Genomic DNA, 24,016 nt, shown 5'->3' with positions numbered 1-24,016 from the left:
GGTTGTTCTACATGGAACCCAACAAGGTTCTACCTGGAACCAAAAAGGCTTCTCCTATAGGGACAACCGAAGAACCCTTTTGGAACCTTTTTTTCTAAGAGTGTAGGTGTAGTGGCTGCAGTGGGATCTGGATCTACCATGTATAATACACTGCATTCCTGAACCATGACTCACTAACATCCAGTCCTCATGCATAGAAACTTAGACCCACACATATGCTTGTAAAAATACACGTCATAATACACATAAACCACACCCTCACAGTTCTCTCCACCCTGTTATTGTAGAAGATGACAGCAGATTTGGAAATCGATGTTGACATTCTAACCCCATCGCTAAACTGTTGGGGTGGAAGTGTGATATGTGCTTTTAACATTTTCCCTCAAACATAACCAGAACCTCAGCCCCCACAAAGATGCTTTACTCACACCACATTCAGGGACAAGTTCAGAGAGAGGATGACTTGAAGGAGAGAAAATTGACACTGGACAGCCATTCAAAATGAATAAAAGCAGAATCACAAAGCTATATGAAATACCGACACACAAATATTAGTGGAGGGAGGTCATTTGGAAGAAATGTTGTTGTTGTACTTTTACCCCTTTTTCGTGATATCCAATTGGTAGTTACAGTCTTTTCCCATCGCTGCAACTCCGCTACGGCCTCGGGAGAGGCGAAGGTCGAGAGCCATGCGTCCTCCGAAACACGACCCTGCCAAGCCGCACTGCTTCTCGACACACTGCTCGCTTAACCCGGAAGCCAGCCGCACCAATGTGTCAGAGGAAACACTGTCCAGCTGGCGACCAAAGTCAGCTTGCAGGCGCCCGGCCCGCCACAAGGAGTCGCTAGAGCGCGATAGACTAGCTAGCCATTCTTTATTTTTAGTGCTAGCTGTGGTGGTGCCATGGCAATCGATGAACAAATGACAGACATAGCAATTGAGAATATGTCATTCACATCCAGACACAAAATTGGTTAGTACACTCTGAGCCCTGGTCTAATATACTCTTTTTTTTTTACAAACACAAACCAACACTCATTACACATGCAAACACATGAATCCACAAATAAACAAATACCAAATAATGACTCACAGACAGAGGTTCCTGTAACTACTAACATGAGCCCCTATGACAGTCGCCCACATTAAAAGTCTCATTGATGTGATCAAAGAGCAAAAGGCAATTCCAGCTAAATTCACAGGCAGCAGGATATGAAGTAGGTCTAATTAAAACAGTACAACTGCAGTCAGAGGAATGTGTGTGGGATTTTTTCCAGACTTGGAAATGGGTTAGCAGTAGTGGATGAGGTGAGACGTAATTGCATTGCAATGGGCTTTGGACACCTTAAAAGTGCTATATGAATACAATCCATTATATTCAATTCATATTGGCTACTCATTTAGAGAATTGGTTACCACACACCTATACATGTATGCATAAACAAATGCACACAATACGACACACATATTGAAACAAATTGGACATATTTTAGAGGCTTACAGTTGAAGTCGGAGGTTTACATACACTTAGGTTGGAGTCATTAAAACTCGTTTTTCAACCACTCCACAAATGTCTTGTTAACAAACTATAGTTTTGGCAAGTCAGTTAGGACATCTACTTTGTGCATGACACAAGTAATTTTTCCAACAATTGTTTACAGACAGATTATTTCACTTATAATTCACTGTATCACAATTCCAGTGGGTCAGAAGTTTACATACACTAAGTTGACTGTGCCTTTAAACAGCTTGGAAAATTCCAGAAAATGATGTCATGGCTTTAGAAGCTTCTGATAGGATAATTGACATCATTTGAGTCAATTGGAGGTGTACCTGTGGATGTATTTCAAGGCCTACCTTCAAACCCAGTGCCTCTTTGTTTGACATCATGGGAAAATCAAAAGAAATCAGCCAAGACCTCAGGAAGAAAATTGTAGACCTCCACAAGTCTGGTTCATCCTTGGGAGCAATTTCCAAACGCCTGAAGGTACCACGTTCATCTGTACAAACAATAGTACGCAAGTATAAACACCATGGGACCACGCAGCCGTCATACCGCTCAGGAAGGAGACGTGTTCTGTCTCCTAGAGATGAACGTACTTTGGTGCGAAAAGTGCAAATCAATCCCAGAACAACAGCAAAGGACCTTGTGAAGATGCTGGAGGAAACGGGTACAAAAGTATCTATATACAGTAAAATGAGTCCTATATCGACATAACCTGAAAGGCCATTCAGCAAGGAAGAAGCCACTGCTCCAAAACCGCCAGACTACGGTTTGCAACCGCACATTGGGACAATGATCGTACTTTTTGGAGAAATGTCCTCTGGTCTGTGAAACAAAAATAGAACTGTTTGGCCATAATGACCATCGTTATGTTTGGAGGAAAAAGGGGGCAGCTTGCAAGCCGAAGAACACCATCCCAACCGGAAAGCACGGGGGTGGCAGCATCATGCTGTGGGGGTGCTTTGCTGCAGTAGGGACTGGTGCACTTCACAAAATAGATGACATCATGAGGAAGGAAAATTATGTGGATATATTGAAGCAACATCTCAAGACATCAGTCAGGAAGTTAAAGCTTGGTCGCAAATGGGTCTTCCAAATGGACAATGACCCCAAGCATACTTCCAAAGTTGTGGCAAAATGGCTTAAGGACAACAAAGTCAAGGTATTGGAGTGGCCATCACAAAGCCCTGACCTCAATCCTATAGAAAATGTGTGGGCAGAACTGAAAAAGCATGTGCGAGCAAGGAGGCCTACAAACCTGACTCAGTTACACCAGCTCTGTCAGGAGGAATGGGCCAAAATTCAACCAACTTATTGTCTGAAGCTTGTGGAAGGCTACCCGAAACGTTTGACCCAAGTTAAACAATTTAAAGGCAAGTCTACCAAATACTAATTGAGTGTATGTAAACTTCTGACCCACTGGGAATGTGATGAAAGAAATAAAAGCTGAAATAAATCATTCGCTCTACTATTATTCGGACATTTCACGTTCTTAAAATAAAGTGGTGATCCTAACTGACCTAAGACTGGGAATTTTTACTAGGATTAAATGTCAGGAATTGTGAAAAACTGAATTTAAATTTATTTGGCGAAGGTGTATGTAAACATCTGACTTCAACTGTATATTTGTCCTATTTCATGCATGTGTATTATGCACATTGGAAATGTGTTTTTTGCATATCCCAACTCCCCCTAAGAGTGGGGTCACGGCCAGCCAAAACCTGGAGGAAGTAGGGTTAAGTGTCTTGCTCCAGGGCACATCGATATATTTTTTACCTTGGGGGCTCGGGATTTGAAGAAGCAACCTTTCAGTTACTGGCCCAACGCTCGGCTACCTTTCACCTGTGCTGTTGCAATGATGTGCTGTGTTCATAGTGACCTTGCTACCTCAGAGTTGTCTCTACCTGTGTATTGCTGAGTGTCCAGAGTCCAGAGCAGCTCTGCATCACAGTGTGGTGCAGTATCAAATAGCCATCATTTATTCAGCAGCCAGCCCAGAGCCCAGGCAGGCCAGGCAGTGATGGAGAGCTGAAGAGATACTGTTTGACTGCCTGTTTCACTGCCTACTCTCTGCAGCTTGGTGAGAGAATATATCTTTCAACCATGTGTTACAGCTCCTAAGCCAAGAGTAGAACACATCTAACTGCAGGGTATGAACTTCAAAGCGTGAAACAAATGTATTCATTTTGATGGGAAATTTCTGCATAATCTTTAGGCATTAACTCTGAATTTCTGTTTTAAGCTTATCCCAAACCTTAACACTTACCTTAAGGTTAGCCATTAACTCTGAATGGTTAAGGTAAGGGTTAAGGTTTGGGATATGCTTAAAACAAAAATCTCAAAAACAACTTTCTATCACTGGATTCGAACTTGCACCCTTTGGGCTAAGAGGCATTAACTCGGAATAGTTAAGGTAAGGGTTACGGTTTGGGATAGGTTAAAAATAAAATTATATTGCTGGATTCAAACTTGGAACCTTTGGAATCAGAGGGTCCTTTGCTTATGGCCATCTGCCATTCCTGTCCACAACACCTGAAACGTACTTGAAGGTAACGGCGCTCACTGTTGCACCTAGTGGCAGTTTCCACATCATTTCCTGACATCCTCAGACATGGATGGATGTCGAATACTGACCTGGCTGGTTATGCCACAGTACAAACCCCAATTTATCTCTCCCCATTAGGGGGGTCAAACTGTCTGGGATTAGGGGGTAGAGAGGGAGGGGCTTATCACCCATACAAACTCCAACAGAAACACACATAAAGTTGGGTGTAAAGGCCATCTGGTCCATAGTTAGGTTGTTTCCTTGTTGGAGCAGAGTGACACAAGGCTCAGACCTGTCCTGTGGGCCGGGGGATGAGACGACTTAACCCCCCGTACAGGCATCTCCTACATGCACTGCAATGACCCAGCAGGATTAGGAAGTGTACGTTTGAACGAAGCTGGGGGTGTAGGGAGAAGACACCCGTCACAGTAGGTTCAAATAAATGTTGTCAGGAGGGCTAGGAAACACCCCAATATATCCACTATCCCTCAGTTTAGTCCGTTTCTCCTCTCTTCTGCCATCCCCTCATTCCCTCTCCTTTTCCACTCGTACCTCTCCTCTATTCTCCCCACTATCTCCCCCATCCTCCTCCACAGTGGTTAGACCAGATTCTGAGTGACAGAGTGAATCCTGCTTCTCCTCTCCTCCTCAGTAGAGCTGCTCCTCTCTGCAGGGCCTGTCAGCTCAGTGAGGAGTCCTGCTGTTTCAATCAGAGGAAAACACCACCAGTCCACCACACCCTCCCATCTGTCCCCCTGCCTCTCAGCTCCCCTTCCATTAATCATTCCTGTCCCCAAAACAGCATTTATTTTCCATTAAAACAGTATCGATAAAAATGCCAGCACAATCAGGAATTATTTGTTATAACCCAATTTCAGCTTGCACGGTTAAATTAAATTGGAAATGTACCACCTCACATGCTGTTATGAATGATTGGATAAAAGCCCCCAACTCACTGTATGAAGCAGACAATATTATTAGTCATGGGATGACTTTACCTCCCAGAATGGGTCTCAGTGTTTCTTCACTCAAGAACACATCAGCCAAGTGGATGACTGTATAAGCTGCCTCTAAAGAGCCATTATTTACTCACAACTTAAAGGTTAAGTCAATAAATTGTTTAGGCAGACAGCTTTTACGGAGAGCAAGAGAGAGCGAGAGAGAGAAAGAGAGAGAGATACTCTCAGTTAGCTCGTTTAACTAGAGGCAAGTGTCAAGGAGTAAGGAAAAAATTCAATGGGGTGGTAAATACTGTGGCTGTAACATCAAGCAGGCACCTGGCTACGTTTTACCGCTAAGTGCAATAAGCCCAATCCCTCACCACAGGATCGAGTCCACACTAGTGCTATAACACAGTGGGGTGGGGTAAAATAAGTCAATCACTAACACTGGGGTGGGGACAGATCCTCAGTCCAGTTAGTAGTAGGTGTTAAATTGCAGTAAAAGGATACAGGCTGTGCTGCAGAGTATGGATTAAGGCACCTTCCCTCTATTGATCTGACTGTAATTTATTTAGGCATGTATCACAGCTTTCTGTCAGACAGATGGATAGGTAGAGATGGCTGGCGCTGTGCAGAGCAACTGTGCAGAGATTTTTTAAGTGTTACTTGTTCTTACTTTTCATCAAATTGAGGGTATTTTCCTGACAGGGGGCCCACCCCCATTAGCCGGGCATCAACGGTAAGTGGTGGCGGCTGTAAGGCAGAAGTAATTGAGCATTAAAGCTCTCTACATCTGTCTGCACATGGGCGGACGGAGAGAAACTACAGGATCAGACATTATGATAGGCTCTCCCAGAAGGAAAGGTTTTACTGTGACGCCAACTGCCAAAACAGGGAAACAGAATACCTCCAGGAAGCTTAACAGAGGCTGACCAACGCTATTGTCTGACACTTTAAATGATAACTCACATGTTGTCCCAGTTGGTGGTGGGATGTGTTGGCAGTCCCCCAAATCACAACAAAGCCCATTCAATCAGTGTGGTCAGACTACCTGTGGGTATTTCTGTGTAACTGGCTTTGAGATCAACCAATCCACTGCACAGCAATCTGAGGATGCTTCAGAGACCTTCATGTGATTGCACCTATGGGAATATAGTCCTCCCTCACATCACTATGAAAGGCAGAACTGACGCCAGCCCAAAATAAATCCCTCTCATGGTCTTCTCATCAACACACACAGAGGAAACAGGGCAACAATAAAAGAAGGCATACCAGCATTTATGAGCTCATATTATATCAATCATTTTTGGCTACATCGGTGCCGAATTTTGTCTGGTCAAGGCTGATGGCAGTCTTGGCCTCCACCAATGAAAAGTTAAAGAAAGGAAATTACATTTCAATAAATTATCCAGAAACACAGATTGCCTATGACTTGTTTTACTTCAGTGCTTTTATTAGCCTATAACAGACATGTACCTACATTTGGTTTGCATGACACACTTGTGTCTTTAATACACACCAAACACACTCATAAATACACAGCGCCCAATGGAATCTGGGCTGCATTACATTAGGGAGAGCAGACCTAGGTTCTTTAATGTAGCCGAGGCCTGGTCCTCCTCACCATTCGTTCCACTGACGGAACTAACCAGGGCTGATGTCTGTGCTCTGTGGACGTAAATAGGGTCCTCTTTCTCTAATAATGAAGCACATAGCATGCCACAGTCCCTCTCAACCTAAAGCCACTAGCAGCTGCTTCTAGTGCATCTGGCAGACTGCTTAGAGAGGCACAGACCGTCCAATGATGTCAGTCTGTTTGTCCCACCCAAAAGGCTACAGGGTGACTTACGGTCACTCCCTGGAGAGAGGGCAGCCAAACTTGTTTCCAGGTTGGAAGGAGAGGGAAGGGAAGAGGGGGTTTGTCAGTGGTGGTCAGTCAACTCCCCAACTCCGCTGTCTGCTCCACCCACATCTCCTTCTTGTGGTCTCTGGACGACAACATAACAATCTCTGAAAACAACGTTAAAGTCACTCTCTCACAACACACACTCGTGTTAAAGAAGCTAGAATTAAACAGAAGGTTGCTTTAACGACTGCAACCACAGCAAGATTGCCCGATAGTGATGCCCCATTGACAGACAAGACCAAAGGCATTCCATGCCTTGCTCAAATGTAACAAACAATAATTACAATGTCTTATGTAAAGCTAAAGTTAGATATTCTGTCACATTCACATGGAAAGACTTGCAGGCAGTATTGCATTCACATCAATAGCCACTGAATCAGAGCTATTTCTAAACTGATGTGATGCTCTATTCTTTTTAATGCCTAAACTCAGAAAGGAGCAATATTAGCAAGGGTAGCCATTGCAACAATCCACTACTCTCTGTAAAAGCTGGCGTTATGTCATCAAAACGTTCAAAGGAGCCATGTGCCCCTGAGGCCATATTCATGGCAAGCAAGGTCATTCTTCCACTTTGTTCCAGTGAAATATGCAGTATCCGAGGGTGTCTTAGGGGGAGTTGGGATATGCAAAAAACACATTCCTAATTCACACATGCGTACAAATACATGGACAAATATATTACTATGCAAAGGCCAGCAAATTCCTCCTAGATCCTCTCATCATTGATAAATAATATTTTCTTCTCTCCGTTCTCCCAGGTTTGGCCTGCTAGGACAGACTGGACAGCCAACAACAAATTACGCAAACCAACCCTAACTGTCTCAAGATATCAAGTTAAATAGTAATGAATGCTGGTTTTGGATACATGATCCTCTACATTCAAGATAAGATCAACGTTTGTGTGACTGTGCCATACTGAACAGTATGCAGACCTCTGGATGTCAGCCATATCAACCATCACAGTGGTGTGTCACAAGTGAGCTCTGCAGAAGGCTGATAATTCAATTGAGCGATTAGGACACCAACAAGCAAACAAAAACTGGCTTATGGTGAATGATGGTAGACGACACACCCCCTTCAACATTACATACTGAAAACAGACCAAACTCATCTAGTCTCCTCTTCTTATCTTTGGTTGGCGCGAAAAAACAAATATGGCGGCGCGCACAAGCTACCCATCGTCGGACTACTTTAGATTTATAGAGAGTTTTTTACTCAATTATTTAGATCAATTGTGAGCTCATCCGTGGTGTGATGAATTGTAAATAGTAATTGTTATTAGCTAATTCATATTATGGTTTCTGTCAGCCGAGAGTTAGCTAAATATGACCGCTTGTGTTAGATCAATCTTTCCTCAGTTAGCGCTAGGACTAATGTAGCCCACATTTTACGGTTTGGATGATTGTGTTATGATGTCACTACTTCTGTGAATGTCTGAACATTGCATCCAAAAATAAACTGGTCACATTCAGGATATAATGTTATAAGGACTATGTTCATGCCCCAAAATAATGTGGGAAAAAAAATGTTGCCAGCTCAAACGCTGACTGTTGCGTCAATTGAAACTGGAAGTTCTAAATAACCGTTCTAATCCCACCAGTTTGAGCGTACGCTGCAGGGACCACTGTAGAATGATCACACCCGTGTGCTTCTGGATCAGTCATTAAGCTAAGCCTAAGACTGTATACCCATCCTATGACTGATGATATGACAATAATTGAAGCATGGTCATGGGGCTGAGACAGCACTGCAATAGGAGCTTCTAGACATCAATCTGTCATAGGGTCTCTGTCCCTGACCATGAACTTACCAGCGCAGAGCTGATAGAGGAAATGGCTCCTTAAACATGTATTAACAGTCATTACTTATTGTACCCAGTGCCACAGAGGTCTACTGATGTCAGCTCTGATTCTTCACTTGTTTTTCTTCTGGACATGTCTTCCAGTCGGGAATAAATAACTATATTTATGGATCTCTTGTTGACAGCAACTTGACTTTCAAAGCCCAAAGACATGTCAGTCAAATAACTGGATTAGAGAGAGAGGGGGTAGAGGGGGGAAGAGAGAGAGAGAGAGAGAGAGAGAGAGAGAGAGAGAGAGAGAGAGAGAGAGAGAGAGCAAAGAGAATGGAGAAGGGGGTTTGAGGGGAGAGCAAACACTATGAGAGGGTAAAGAGCTTGGTGTGGAGGAATGGAATGCATTTAGCGAGGATGATTGTAGGTACACTGTCAATTTGGCATGCAGGCTACATACCAATTGCTCTTGATTGCACCAAAATAAACACAGTATAGCCTCCAGTATTTATCCTGGACATTCACTAAAAGAGTAGCTGTGCTACACTTAACCACCAGTACTCTACGCGCCATTGTTATATTCTGACATTGTTTATGTAAGTGTTGAGAGGGGTGGAGAGGTATTGGAGGATGTTGATATTCCACACAGGAAGTAAGACAAAGGAGAGATATTTTCAAAGCCAAAGGCATAGTCTACTCTACATGTAGCGTAGAGTCTTTGGGTTTTTAGAAAAGCGGTACATCAATCCTGTGTAGTATTATTGTTATTACACACACACAGACAGATTCAGAATGTCCGTTCACAGACACACAGTTTGCTGCATGTGGCACGCAAGCAGATGGGTCTCTGCCATCCTAAAAATGTGGTGTTGCCATGACAACCACCCACGGTAGAGTTGTCCATCTGTATGTGTGTGTGTGTGCGTGTGTGAGAAGAAGTCCATTAGAGATGTGAATTATCTCAGTATTTGGGTCTGTCTGATTAGCTGACCCATGCATCAGGTAGCCATTAAGAAGCTTACCAAATCAAGCCCAGTTAGTGTTTGGACATTCATTCAGGGGGTTATGTGCCTGAATTTGGGGTGTAAGGTTGTAAAGAAAAGATCAGTTGGACTCATCCCCATCCTCCTCATTCTTGTCATCTTCATCAACAGTCATCCAGTAGGTAGGCAGACTACAGCAGGCTAAACAGGGACATCACAGGAGTGGACTACAGCCAGCATGGCCAGGGTTTCAGTGAGCATGTCTCACTCAGCCCCAAGCCTGGTTAGTCAGGACAGGAGCATTGAGAAAAGAAGCGGAATAAAGGCTAGGAGGAGAGGCATTTTTTTTTAAGTGGAGGAGAAAGGGGAACATGGTGAGAGTTATAGGGCCGGCTGTCCTATAAATCCATTTTCACTTTTCCACAAGATTTGATTTAACTGCTCTCTACTGTAACTATTTTTAAAACGGAAACCAATATTCAAACATGACAGTGAATAACCAAGAGGAACCTCCCATTATAATTTAGAATGGTGGGATTTATCGTGGAAGAATATTTGCTGTGGCCTTGGAGTTGCTATTACAAGTATGGAAAATGTGAGAGTGACCTGGGCTTAGTGAAACTTTTCTGACCACACATTAACACGGTTTTGAAGTGGAAGACCAGGGGTGTTTTTTTAAAGCTGGGTGTAAAGGCAGATGGCCCAGACTCAGCCTGGAGGAAAAAATATGTTATGTTTTTTTAAACCTGAAGGCTATGTCTATTCAATCAGAACCAATCCGTATGTTTGGGAAGGGGAAAAGAGATGAGGGAACGACAGCTGAGCTGGATGAAAGAGAGAGGAAGAGAGATACAAGGAGATAGAGAGTGGAATAGGGTTAACTTGAGCATAAACCATAATAAGCAAGTCCCAATTATTCAATGTCACTTTTACAATATTATGGAAAATATAACAACAAAAACCATGTAATGCAGTACCCTAAAATAAGATTTTACACAATAATAGACTATAGAGCTGGCATCATCTTCTGGGAAACACCCATTCATTACAAACAAGAAACGTTCAAAAGAAGGGAAAGGTTGCATGCAAGCCATGTAACAATGGCATTTCCAATAAAGTAGGGCTATACAAAAATGTATATTTAGAAAAAGATCATGCAGAGATTTCCAGTCCTGTAGAACTAACTAACTTCCATGCTGATTTTAACACAGTAGAGCTAGTGCTGTGACAACAATGATGGCACAATACTTTCAGCAGATGGAATCCCCAAGAATGATGCCACTGAATGTAAAAAAATATGTCATTCCACTAACCTATGTTATTCGGTGTCATTCAACGGTCTCCTTCAACAGTCCTCTAAAATTGTCGTAGCAAATACTGTAGTGTAACATGATTGTTTCTTCAATAAGAGGTACAGTATCAATCAAACTTGTGAACTTCGCACTTTGTTGTGAGATTGTAACACACGCGCCTCGTTATAAACGAGTTATAAGTGCGCCATTGCAGTTCATAAGCAATGCCATTTCACAGGGGAAATGTCGGTCAACTCAAACAGAGAATAATTAACTCCTGACAGCTACAACACTACTAGCAAGCTAGGTGGAGTGAAGAAAAAATAATTCCATTATATCAACTTCATGGTGTGGTAATTCTGTAATAAAATCAAGCAACAATGTATCAACATTGTCAAGTTAGTCAACATACAGACAAACGTCTGTATTATATTTATTCACGAATATTGAATAATCTCCATGCACACACAAGGACAGAACGGGATCAGACTGGGCTTTCCTGCATGGATTCTGCCGTGTTGTCTGTCATTTGACACCCCAGTGTTGCAAGCAAGCTGTGGCTTTCAAGTGAAACTAGCTGTCCACTGCAGAATAAAATACATATATGCACATACCTTTATAATCGCACAATTCCAGTTTACTCTAAATGCCACTTGATGCGATATTTGTTGAGTAGAAGTCGCTATTCTCTCTTCGATAGTCTTCCCGTCATTTTTCCTAAAGGAATTTTTCTTTGGGAATTGGAGGTGTGGCTAGCCGAGCGGGGAACCGAAAAAGGGTGAGACTTGGAGATGAGGGCGGCGCCAAAGACGGCGCTTTGAAACCTTCCATCCAGCCTACTGACAGTTTGAGAAATTGTTGAAAAAGCCAATCCCTTGTAGTATGGAAGTATGGGAAGAATAGCCTTGATTATAAAATCATATCCATGGTTAAATAAACAGCCAATGTAAGTAACTGTAACACTTTTTACTGAATTCCAAATGTCTATTACATATCAAAGAAAACAATGTAGATTAAAAGTGTTTTTCTCTTAACTTTTTAAGGAAGAGGATCCAAGCTTTCTCTCTTTATGTAGGCTACAACCTCAGAGAGTGTAACCTAGATACCGCTATGGTGTGTGTGTGCTTTCTCACCAGTAATTGGTTTTTCAGTACCTTACATCAGCTGCATTGTTGAAACTCATACATCTTCCTTTGATAAATTATGTATGTGATCTCCGTTCTCCAGAACATTCGTGGCAAACACATACAGTGGGGAGAACAAGTATTTGATACACTGCCGATTTTGCAGGTTTTCCTACTTACAAAGCATGTAGAGGTCTGTAATTTTTTATCATAGGTACACTTCAACTGTGAGAGACGGAATCTAAAACAAAAATCCAGAAAGTCTCATTGTATGATTTTTAAGTAATTCATTTGCATTTTATTGCATGACATAAGTATTTGATACATCAGAAAAGCAGAACTTAATATTTGGTACAGAAACCTTTGTTTGCAATTACAGAGATCATACGTTTCCTGTAGGTCTTGACCAGGTTTGCACACACTGCAGCAAGGATTTTGGCCCACTCCTCCATACAGACCTTCTCCAGATCCATCAGGTTTCGGGTCTGTCGCTGGGCAATACAGACTTTCAGCTCCCTCCAAATATTTTCTATTGGGTTCAGGTCTGGAGACTGGCTAGGCCACTCCAGGACCTTGAGATGCTTCATACGAAGCCACTCCTTAGTTGCCCTGGCTGTGTGTTTCGGGTCGTTGTCATGCTGGAAGACCCAGCCACGACCCATCTTCAAAGCTCTTACTGAAAGAAGGAGGTTGTTGGCCAAGATCTTGCGATACATGGCCCCATCCATCCTCCCCTCAATACGGTGCAGTCGTCCTGTCCCCTTTGCAGAAAAGCATCCCCAAATAATGATGTTTCCACCTCCATGCTTCACGGTTGGGATGGTGTTTTTGGGGTTGTACTCATCCTTCTTCTTCCTCCAAACACGGCGAGTGGAGTTTAGACCAAAAAGCTCTATTTTTGTCTCATCAGACCACATGACCTTCTCCCATTCCTCCTCTGGATCATCCAGATGGTCATTGGCAAACTTAAATAAATAAGTGTTTTACTAATGGTTTTCTTTGAGACAGTGGTCCCAGCTCTCTTCAGGTCATTGACCAGGTCCTGCCATGTAGTTCTGGGCTGATCCCTCACCTTCCTCATGATCATTGATGCCCCACTAGGTGAGATCTTGCATGGAGCCCCAGACCGAGGGTGATTGACCGTCATCTTGAACTTCTTCCATATTCTAATAATTGCGCCAACAGTTGTTGCCTTCTCACCAAGCTGCTTGCCTATTGTCCTGTAGCCCATCCCAGCCTTGTGCAGGTCTACAATTTTATCCCTGATGTCCTTACACAGCTCTCTGGTCTTGGCCATTGTGGAGAGGTTGGAGTCTGTTTGATTGAGTGTGTGGACAGGTGTCTTTTATACAGGTAACGAGTTCAAACAGGTGCAGTTAATACAGGTAATGAGTGGAGAACAGGAGGGCTTCTTAAAGAAAAACTAACAGGTCTGTGAGTGACGGAATTCTTACTGGTTGGTAGGTGATCAAATACTTATGTCATGCAATAAAATGCAAATTAATTACTTAAAAATCATACAATGTGATTTTATGGATTTTTGTTTTAGATTCCGTCTCTCACAGTTTAAGTGTACCTATGATAAAAAATTACAGACCTCTACATGCTTTGTAAGTAGGAAAACCTGCAAAATCAGCAGTGTATCAAATACTTGTTCTCCCCACTGTAAACTGATGCTATCATTTCTACACATTATACACTCTCTCAATGGATTGAACATATATCTCCACCAAACTGTTAGATCTTAAATTACAAAAAAATGGGGTGTATCCATTGAGACTATAACACTTAGCAAGGTGCTAGATCCACAAATAATGCTTCAGCTGATTGATGATGGCAGGCGTGGATTACTCTGTGCACAAACTCTGCAGTACAGAGAGAGGGCCTGGTGCCAAAGTAACTCTCTCTCCCTAGCCTATTATCGTCTGTGGGAGCCTGTCCATCAGTGTGGTGCAGTCTGCACCCCCTCCCAGGGAGACAGCCAGGGAGCCAGAGAGGGGGTAAACAAAACCAGAGGGACTGAAGAGAGACTATGAAACCCCTGCCAGAAAAATATTGTATTCATAAGAGGAGCTTTTAATGTTTCGCAGAATTATATTCCATGAGTAGGGGCAAAGAGGAAGATACTAGCCTCTATTACACTATAATATAATATTAGTGTAATAGTTTTGGTATGGGGTTTAGCTATAACTACATTTTGAAATGTTAACTAACTAGTGCCTATAGGTTTTCCTGGTTGGGTCAAGTGGTCAGGAAAAACTCCTGACTCTACCCATATGGTGTGGTATTGGGCGTACCTGAGGTTAGAAGTCAAGGACGAGGTGGAGGTGAGAAGGTGAGTGACGGAAAGAGGCACATCCCTTCATATCAATGATTTCATTGTGTTATGTATAATCCTGTCTAACTGTTCTCTGTTATAACAAGTGCAGCTTTTCTTCACCCTGTGGGGGAAGAGGGGGTGGCAAAGAATGCTTCAGAGACAAGTGTGGTGCTCTGTAGCTCAGCTGGTAGAGCACGGCGCTTGTAACGCCAAGGTAGTGGGTTCGATCCCCGGGACCACCCATACACAAAAATGTATGCACGCATGACTGTAAGTCGCTTTGGATAAAAGCGTCTGCTAAATGGCATATTATTATTTATTATTAAGTGCAACAATATGGAGGCCAAAGACAGAATGACATGTGCCCTGTAGGGGGCGCTCTGACTGCACGCCTCTCTTACAGGATGACTGGTAATAGCTAATAAGAGGTCATTCCCCTGGGGGTTTACTCTCAGTCTCCACACAGCCAGGAGACTCACCTAACTGTGGTCTGGGTGCCGGGGGACTGAGGATTTGAATTTGAGATGGTATGGGCAAGGCGAAACATATTGTTCAAAGCTCTGATAGTAAAACACTGATAGAAATTATGAAAGGGGGAGTCCTTCCTTTTTCTAACCCATTATTATTCTCAGCTGGACTGTACAGGAAGTATGTGCATTATTTATTTACATGTAAAACATAACAGGACATACAACGGCACTGTCACTTCTTATTCAGTCATCAGCTTTGAACCAGGGATGGGAGACCATCCACACAACTCAATCAGGGGATTCTTCAGGCAGAGATCCTAGTATACCCTGTGAACAGCAAGAAATGAATAAATCGTCTTTCTTGTTCTCCCCTGCCTACCGCGGCACAGTCAGCAGCCCTCTCAGATGTTTGGGAAAATGTGTGTAATACAAATGTACTTTCAGTTGAGCACATCTTCACAGGCCTAGTTTATGCAGTGTGGAGAAGGATGGGGCTAGGCAGAGAGGGTGGGAAGGGTAGATGGGGCCAGGGGGTTCTCCTCCTGTTCTTCCTCAGTCTAGCAGCTAGTGTCTGGGGCTCGCTGTGTTGAAAGATCAGCATGTATTCTGCATATCTGGTTCATGAGAAGTCATACACAACACAGAAGGAGTCATCATCATGTATATATATGAGGGAATATTCCACCCACACTCCTACTTACTCAAACATACATAGAGTACACACACACAAACAAGCACACACAAGTCAATGCAAAAAGTAATGCACAGGTCGTTTCCAAAGAAAACAAATTAATGCTTTGTCACATTGTGGAGCCCTGGAGTTGTCTTCAAAGCCAGGAAGCTTTCACTGAAGCTCTGCCCAGCCACAGCAGGGAGGCATCCAAGAAGAGGAGGAGGGACAGGCGGAGGAGAGAAGGAGAGAGAGGGTGCAGATAGAGAGAGAGTGAGAGAGAGTAAGGAGAGGGGGCATTTCAAAGTAGAGCTCGTAGAGAGAAGCCAAACCTCTGAGTTATTAGGATCAGCGTGATGGTGGTGTACACTTCAACAAGGATTCACAGAGACCACACAATAATACACACAGATCTACAGCAGAGCACAGGGACTTTCCAGGGCTAGCTAACAAACTTAGATTCTGCTCCCCACCCAGTGCTACACAAGTTCACTTTATACCAGTATTGCAGAATTGGGGCACAGTGGTCTAAGGCACTGCATCGCAGAGCTTGAGGTGTGACTACAGACCTGGGTTTGATCCCAGGCTGTGTCACAACTGGCCATCACCGGGAGTCCCATAGGGCAGCGCGGTTTGGCGGGTCATTTTTCGGAGGATGCCTGACTTGACCTTTGCCTCTCCTGAGCCCTTTGGTGAGTTGCAGCGATGAGAGAAAAAATAAAAAGTAAGTAACTTATTTGTCTGTCCAATTTGTATGATTGAAGTGCACCAATCATAGCATAACCAGATAAGAGATAACTTTATATAGAGATTTTGTGGGAGACACGAAAAGACAGATAGAAGGTGTCACGAACGTTATAAGATGAAGCGGACCAAGGCGCAGCGTGATATGCGTACATTCTTTTATTTCAGTACACAACACGAACCAAAACAACAAAACAAACGATACGTGAAGTCCTGGGTTGAACACAAACCTACCGGAACAAGATCCCACAATAAACAGTGCCAAACAGGCTGCCTAAGTATGGTCCCCAATCAGAGACAACGAGAATCAGCTGCCTCTGATTGGGAACCACCCTGGCCAACATAGATCTACACGATCTAGATCATGAACATAGAAAATACAACATAGACACTACACACCCTGGCTCAACATTTAAGAGTCCCCAGAGCCAGGGCGTGACAGAAGGAGTGAAGACGAATACATTGGCTTTGAAAAACACTGAAGCTGAGAGAATGTCTGGGAGCACAAGCAAAGCACAGGAAAGTGTGTGTGTGTGTGTGTGTGTGTGTGTGTGTGTGTGTGTGTGTGTGTATGTGTGTGTGTGTGAGTGTGTGTGTGTGTGTGTGTGTGTGTGTGTGTCAGTATTGGCGTATAATTTATTTCTCATTCTCGTGCAGGAAACATAATTGCATCATACATTTTCCTGACTAGTGATTTGGATCAGGCTCTGTCACTGGACACCACATCTGTCAGCTGTGCTTTACATACAAACACACTGCAGGGGAGGACTATATAAACATGTAAATCAAATAACAGTAGACAAGCGTTTTACGGAATCTTGACCTCTGTGCTTTTCCTACTTAATTGCATGCAATATACATTTTGACCAAAGCTGGCACTATATATTCACTTTTCTCTTTTAGAAAGTTCAGTGTAGCCTCAGTGCAATTGCTTCATTCACTGTGTAGACAGACATACAGTCGACACCACAGTACTGTTTCTAGGGCTGGAGGTTCATCTGAGGCAATATCTTTCAAAGTCTATAAAGTATGAAAGTATGAAACCCAGCCAAGAATACGCCATATCTGGAACTGAAACAGTCTCAATGGTGCTGTGTTCACATTAGAAAACCATGAAATGGCTCAGCGCCCCTACCTAGTATGATGAGGGATAACCAGTAACATCTGAGTCACAATGATGCATATGTCATGAGGAACAATACTCCCATTACATATTCAACTTGAAACTTACATTTTGATCTGACTGTTAAGGATGACTTAAACACATTTCTATTCTTGACCTTTTTCACTATCATATGAGAACAGAAATAATCAAAGTCAGATACACGCCTGATCACACCGATATGATTGGGAGGAAATGCTGAGGGGATGCAAGGGGAGGATATCAGAGGTGATACAAACTGACCAAAAAGAGATGAAATCACAGCTGAGTCAGATATCATCTCTTTTTATTAAGGCACAAATACTTTACATTTTGATAAATTATTCTGCCTTCCCATCCCCTTCTTCCCAATGTGACTTCCTGTAAAACAGACGTCCCTTACAAATAAACACGTCAAATTTGCATTTTTAAATATGAAATATCTGTTTTCACATGTTGAGCTTAAATTTTACATGTGAAACCATATTTTCACATGCATTACATTTCTCACGTGAGGAGAATAACATATTTTCACCTCAAATCACATCTTTATCAAATAAAATAAAATGTTATTCGTCACATGTAAACAACAGCTGTAGACTAACAGCGAAATGCTTACTTACGGGCCCTTCCCAACAATGCAGAAAGAAAGAAAATAGAGAAATAACAGAAAAGTAATAACACGTAATAATAAATACACAATGAGTAACAATAACTTTGCTATATACACAGTGTACCAGTACCGAGTCGAAGTGCAGGGGTACGAGGTAATTGAGGAAGATACAGTATGTACATATAACTAGGAATAAAGTGACTAGGCAACAGGATAGATAATCAACAGTAGCAGCAGCGTATGTGATGAGTCAAAAAGGGTCAGTGTAGATTGTCTGAGTAGCTATTTGGTTAACAAACTATTTAGCAGTCATATGGCTTGGGGGTAGAAGCTGTTCAGGGTCCTGTTGGTTGCAGACTTGGTGTATTGGTACCGCTAAACAGTCTATAACTTGGGTGGCTGGAGTCTATGACCATTTTTAGGGCCTTCCTCTGACACCGCCTGGTATAGAGGTCCTGGATGGCAGGGAGCTCGGCTCCAGTAATGTACTGGGCTGTACGCACTACCCTCTGTAGCACCTTGCGGTCGGCTGCCAAGCAGTTGGCATACCAAGAGGTGATGCAGCCAGTCAAGATGCTCTCAATGGTGCAGCTGTAGAACTCAGAAGGCCCATGCCAAATCTTTTCAGCTTCCTGAAAAAATAAGGTCTTTATTATCACATACACCAGATAAGTGCAGTGAAATGTGTTGTTTTACAGGGTCAGCCATAGAAGTATGGCACCCTGGAGAAAGTTAGGGTTAAGTGCCTTGCTCAAGGGCACATCAACAGATTTTTCACCTTGTCAGCTCAGGTATTCGAACCAGTGACCTTTCAGTTACTGGTCCAATGCTGTAACCGCTAAGCTGACTGTGTTGGTGTGTGTGGACCATGATAGATCCTTAGTGATGTGGACACCGAGGAACTTGAAGCACTCGACCCACTCCACTACAGCCCTGTTAATGTGAATGGGGGCGTGCTCGGCCCTCCGTTTCCTGAATGGGGGTGTGCTTAGCCCTCCGGCCCTCCGTTTTCAGCTCCTTTGTCTTGCTGACGTTGAGGAAGAGGTTGTTGCCCTGCAACCACACTGCCAGGTCACGTATCTCCTCCCTAAAGGCTGTCTCATTGTCATCTGTGATCAGGCCTACCACCATCGTGTCATCAGCAAACTTAATGATGGTGTTGGAGTCGTGGGTGAACAGGGAGTACACAAGGGGACTAAGCACGCACCCCTGAGGGGCCCCCATGTTGAGGGTCAGCGTGGCAGATGTGTTGTTGGATACTCTCCCCACCAGGGGGCGGCCCGTCAGGTAGTCCAGGATATAGTTGCACATGTGAAAATCACATTTGCCATTTCACATGTAAAACAACTCCACATGTGAAAATCAATCAATCACGTTAACTTTTTTTCACATATGAAAAGTTCTTCACATATGAAACTGCAAATTGTATTTTAACATCTGATTGTAAACTTGCAATTCCACAATACTATAATTTTGATATCATGGATGGTTAGTCCTTGCATCCATATCGTTGTCTATGGATTTGAGAGTGGTTGTATTTCTCCAGCCCCATCCCTCAGCTTTTTACCAAAACTGTGTTAATGTTTCAATTAAGGATTGTCTTTTTAAACACCTTTAATAGAGTAATAGTGGTGCAATCGTCTAGTGATTGAGTTAATTTTGTGCCATTAATATCAAGCAAAACCTCAGAAGTCGAGAACAAAATTCTTAGTATTGCAAACAAACATAATGATATTGAAAGAAACATAAAGATAAACCCAAAAGTATTGATAGCAAGAAAAAAATATTGCAAGTAAATCATTTTTAAATGCCAGAGCAAATTTATGTTGGATGCAAAAAAATATGTTTTTTTTATGAAAAAGCAATTTAATAAAACCCTTTCCTCTTTCCTATCTTTGGTTATGTTACCCTTGCCTTTGCTTTCGCTGCCTTTTGTCCAGGTGCAAGTTCTGGCACGTTCATTCCAGTAACATAGCACCCTGCATCCCACTGCTGGTTTGCCTCTGAAGCTAAGCAGGGTCGTCCCTGGATGGGAGACCAGAAGTAGTTGGAAGTGGTCAAAAATAATCATTTGAAAAATACATGTGTGAAAAAAAATCACATGTGGAGAATTTATTTTTCACATGACGAAAAACACATAAATTAACGTGAAACTTCACACGTGTCCGAAAACCACGTTTTTTTCACACGTTTTTTTGTAAGGGGTGTTAGGATCCTTATCAAGTAAGGAGGGAAATTAACAGTAGATAATTTATCAGTTAAGCACAGAATGTAATGTTTTTCATATAACCTAGAGGCAGCTGGGAAAGATGAGGAAATGAGTGAGTGAGTGAGTAAGTATGGAGTGATACAATGGAAACCTTTGCATGTTTACTCTGTAATCATGCACAGTACACTTTACTCTCTTACTAGCAACAGAGCAGGTCTCCACACGTTCTTGCAACTTCCCCGGGTCCGATGGTTCTGAAATATACACACTACTCAGTAGCCATAAACCATAGCATTGGGATGTATTACTCCTTTATCATAAGGACCAAAGTAAAATACTATCAATATGACTATTTTGTGACATTTGTTTTTTTATGATACAGTACTCTAGTATAAGTGACACAGTCATTCAATGGCTAAACAAGCTCTATCTATATGGTAATGGAGGAATGAGGCAGCTCAGTGGCTGACTGACTGCAGGGGAGGAGCAACGCTGACCAGCTGGTCCCAGGGCACACACTCATCACCTTGGTGACAGGACATAGCAGATGAGGACCTTACGTAATCGCAGGGTTGTTCAGTGTCCTAGTGAGTCCCTATGTTCAGTTAAAATGGTTTTAATAATGCAGGGGACAAGGTCCATCTGTGGAAGTCTTTGTCAGCCCAAGCCAAACCCCTGCCATCTGTCTACTGTGGGTTGTATTGTGAGAGATGCTACTGACCACACAACACGAGGCAAACCACACCAGACAGTCAGTCAGCTGCAATGTTACTTCCCTCTGTGGGCAGACACAGACGAACCTAGGGAAAGGGGAAAAACATAGAGAAAGAGAGAGGGGGGATAGAGAGAGAGAGATAGAGAGGAAGAGATGGAGAGAGAGATAGAGAGAGAGAGAGAGAGAGAGAGAGAGAGAGAGAGAGAGAGAGAGAGAGAGAGAGAGAGAGAGAGAGAGAGAGAGAGAGAGAGAGAGAGTGAGAGTAAGAGCAAGATAGGGAATATCCAGAGGATGGAGAGAGGACGGATAGGGAGACAGGGAAAATTACATGCTAGCTATCGCCTCAGGACAGAAATTCTCAACAGGAGATGGTGGGGAAGGGGGAAGAACATTTGTTATTCTGCTTTCTAAATAAGATAACAGGGGAGGAAGAATGGGAGATTAAAAAATGTCAGCTACCCACTGAAAACATCAATTGTCTTTCTTTATTCAAATGTTATATCATACCAGACACATATCATAAATTACACACAGGTCATGTAGACTAGAGGGGAAGTGTTTGCATTCTATCTAAAATTGGAGATTCTTATCAGCATTTGACTGTTAGATTAACTCCACCTGCCAAGAACTATTCAAACAGCACCCAATCATCAGTACATAGGCTACAGTCTGGGAAACACTACAATATGAGCTTTAAGTGTGTGGAGCCTCTCACTTAAACAGATATTATCTCTCGTTTGAGGCAACCACCTGGATTTCCCCCACATTCTATCACCGTGGGTAGTAGGCGCTAGACAAAAGAGGCGTGGGAGTAGGGATACGGGCGGTGGTTTTAAGAAGTCTGCTGGCACCTCATTGGCAGGCAGCCAGTCTCAATGTTCCCCACCCTGGAATAACAACTACAATACATACATGTGTAGTCATGATTGTGGCTGTGGTGACAATGAGGGCACGTAAATTCAGAGATGCCAAAAATATGTGATACCCAAGTGTAGTGAACTCAGCATTACAGGTCCAAAATACTATTAAATCTTTGTGTTTGCTGTGAATGTGGTACTATATCCTTTAGTGTGGCTTTAGGTGCTATAAAACCATTGACTGGAGTTTGTGGTGAGGCCCCAAATCACCCACATTGCCATAAAACCATTGACTTGTACAATAACAAGAGGAGGTCTCAGAGAAGGGGAGTCCCAGTGTCTTGGTTTGCATCCATCAAATCTTTAATAGGGTAAGACCTAAGACACGTGTGTGTGTGTGTGTGTGTGTGTGTGTGTGTGTGTGTGTGTGTGTGTGTGTGTGTGTGTGTGTGTGTGTGTGTGTGTGTGTGTGTGTGTGTGTGTGTGTGTGTGTGTGTGTGTGTGTGTGTGTGTGTGTGTGCGCGTGTGCGCGACACTAGGCACAATGCATCAGTGTTATTACCTTGGGGCGCCACGGCATTCCAGGGGTGAGGGAGGGAGAAAGGGTGTGAGGAGTGTAACAAAAGTATCTCGGAGCACAAGGCACCTGCTGTATTTGAGCCATAGCTGTGGGTGTGCAAGTGTATGAGGGGAGTCTACCTGATACTGTCTGAGATGATACGGAATGTTTGAAGCTTTGAGCTTCAGGGCACTAACGACTGAATAAAACCTCCTACAAATGACATGATGTTCAAAGAAAGGTCTGAGGAAGTGTAGCTCCCTTTAACACCAAGTCCACATCTTATTTATACTTTTTTATGATGACTTCTCTGCAGAAATGAAAGACAATATTTTCACAAGCGGGTAAAAGCAAAGCACATTTGTGTTTGATATTTGTTTATGAAAGGTTGAAGGTGAAAACCATAATTGCAGGATGTTGGATTCCAGACAGAGGCCGCCAAACCTATAAAGGAATACAGCTGAGCTGATTCATCAGTACCTATTGGTCTCCCAGTGAAAACTACACCAACATGCAATTTTAACATTTAACAAAGACCAATACTGTTTTACAAATCTTTAACAAATGAAAGACCTTCTATAACAGATGATAGGCATTTGTATGTCTGTGTGTGAGTGCTGAGGAACCATTGTGAAGTTGTTACCGCCTCTCTTTTTGACCACCTGACTGGCGCAGTTAATAGCCTACTACCTCACCACACAAACACACTATGTCCTAATGGTGAAAAAGCCTAATCATCAACCATCATAACCACTGTCTGGAGATTGGCAAAGAAATAATGACATTTGTTTCATTTTCCTCTTTGTCTGTCACGTGGAGGTGTGACACATTTCTGCTTCCCTTTTTAACTCCTGGGGTAGGCTGGACAGTTATTGGGGTGTCAGAGTGCATGCAGTGCTGGACGGACGCCAGTTGTGAAACTCAACTGTAGCCCCCTATACCTATATGTATTCTGTATTGTCCTATTCCCGATACCAACCACAAAAACAAGCGGCAGAGAATCAGCAGACACCTTTCATCACCAGTGAAGTGGGACGTATCCTTATCTCGTTGAGGGCAACAGCCATATAATAAAACGGGCAAATACTTCCACTCCACATATCAGACAAGTATACCTTTGTTAGCATGCTTTCTTCACATGCACGCATGCGCACACCCTCTTGTACAGACACACAAACACAGACAGCTGAAGAGAGAAGAGGAGCCAGGTGCTTTGTTTAACCCCCTCTACCTCATTCTCTCTCTCTCCGTCCTGTGAGAAGGTTTTTCATCTGAAAATGTGACTTGCCAAAATGTCAAATGTCAAAGTCAAAAGGTCTACAGGTAATTGTTACCCATGGTTAAACATTAACTTGGAACAATATCACCTTTGGCTAGCCTACTGCTGATAACCTTGGGGAAATAACAGAGCATAACAATAGAAATATGTAGACTCCCCAATGAAGTTCTCTAAGAAAACACACAGAAAGTGTAAGCTAGGAACACGTTATAGCCTAAAATCGATTGTATGGTGAATAGCCTATTTTCTATTCTTCTTGTAGAGAGAAAGCTCACAACACAGTGGCCCCTCCTCTTACCAAACACCCGCAGGCAGTCTAGCGCTCACATCTAGTCCGTGCTGACAGCTATT

General features: G+C 42.9%; 1 protein-coding gene across 1 annotated transcript in view; it reads right to left on the bottom strand.

Moving 5' to 3' along the window:
- Positions 1 to 11,675, bottom strand: part of LOC311111266 (coiled-coil domain-containing protein 102A-like) — a 71,921-nt gene extending 60,246 nt beyond the window's left edge. The window contains exon 1 of the mRNA XM_084153980.1: positions 11,579 to 11,675. The gene's annotated coding sequence lies outside the window, so the exon portion shown is untranslated. The remainder of the gene's footprint in view (positions 1 to 11,578) is intronic.
- Between the last annotated feature and the right edge of the window lie 12,341 nt (positions 11,676 to 24,016).

The sequence above is a fragment of the Coregonus lavaretus genome, assembly GCF_964263955.1.
Source record: "Coregonus lavaretus genome assembly, chromosome: 37".
NCBI classification, from domain to species: domain Eukaryota; kingdom Metazoa; phylum Chordata; class Actinopteri; order Salmoniformes; family Salmonidae; genus Coregonus; species Coregonus lavaretus.
The sequence above is the reverse complement of the archived record's forward strand: the minus strand, read 5'-3'. Positions and strand labels throughout refer to the sequence as shown.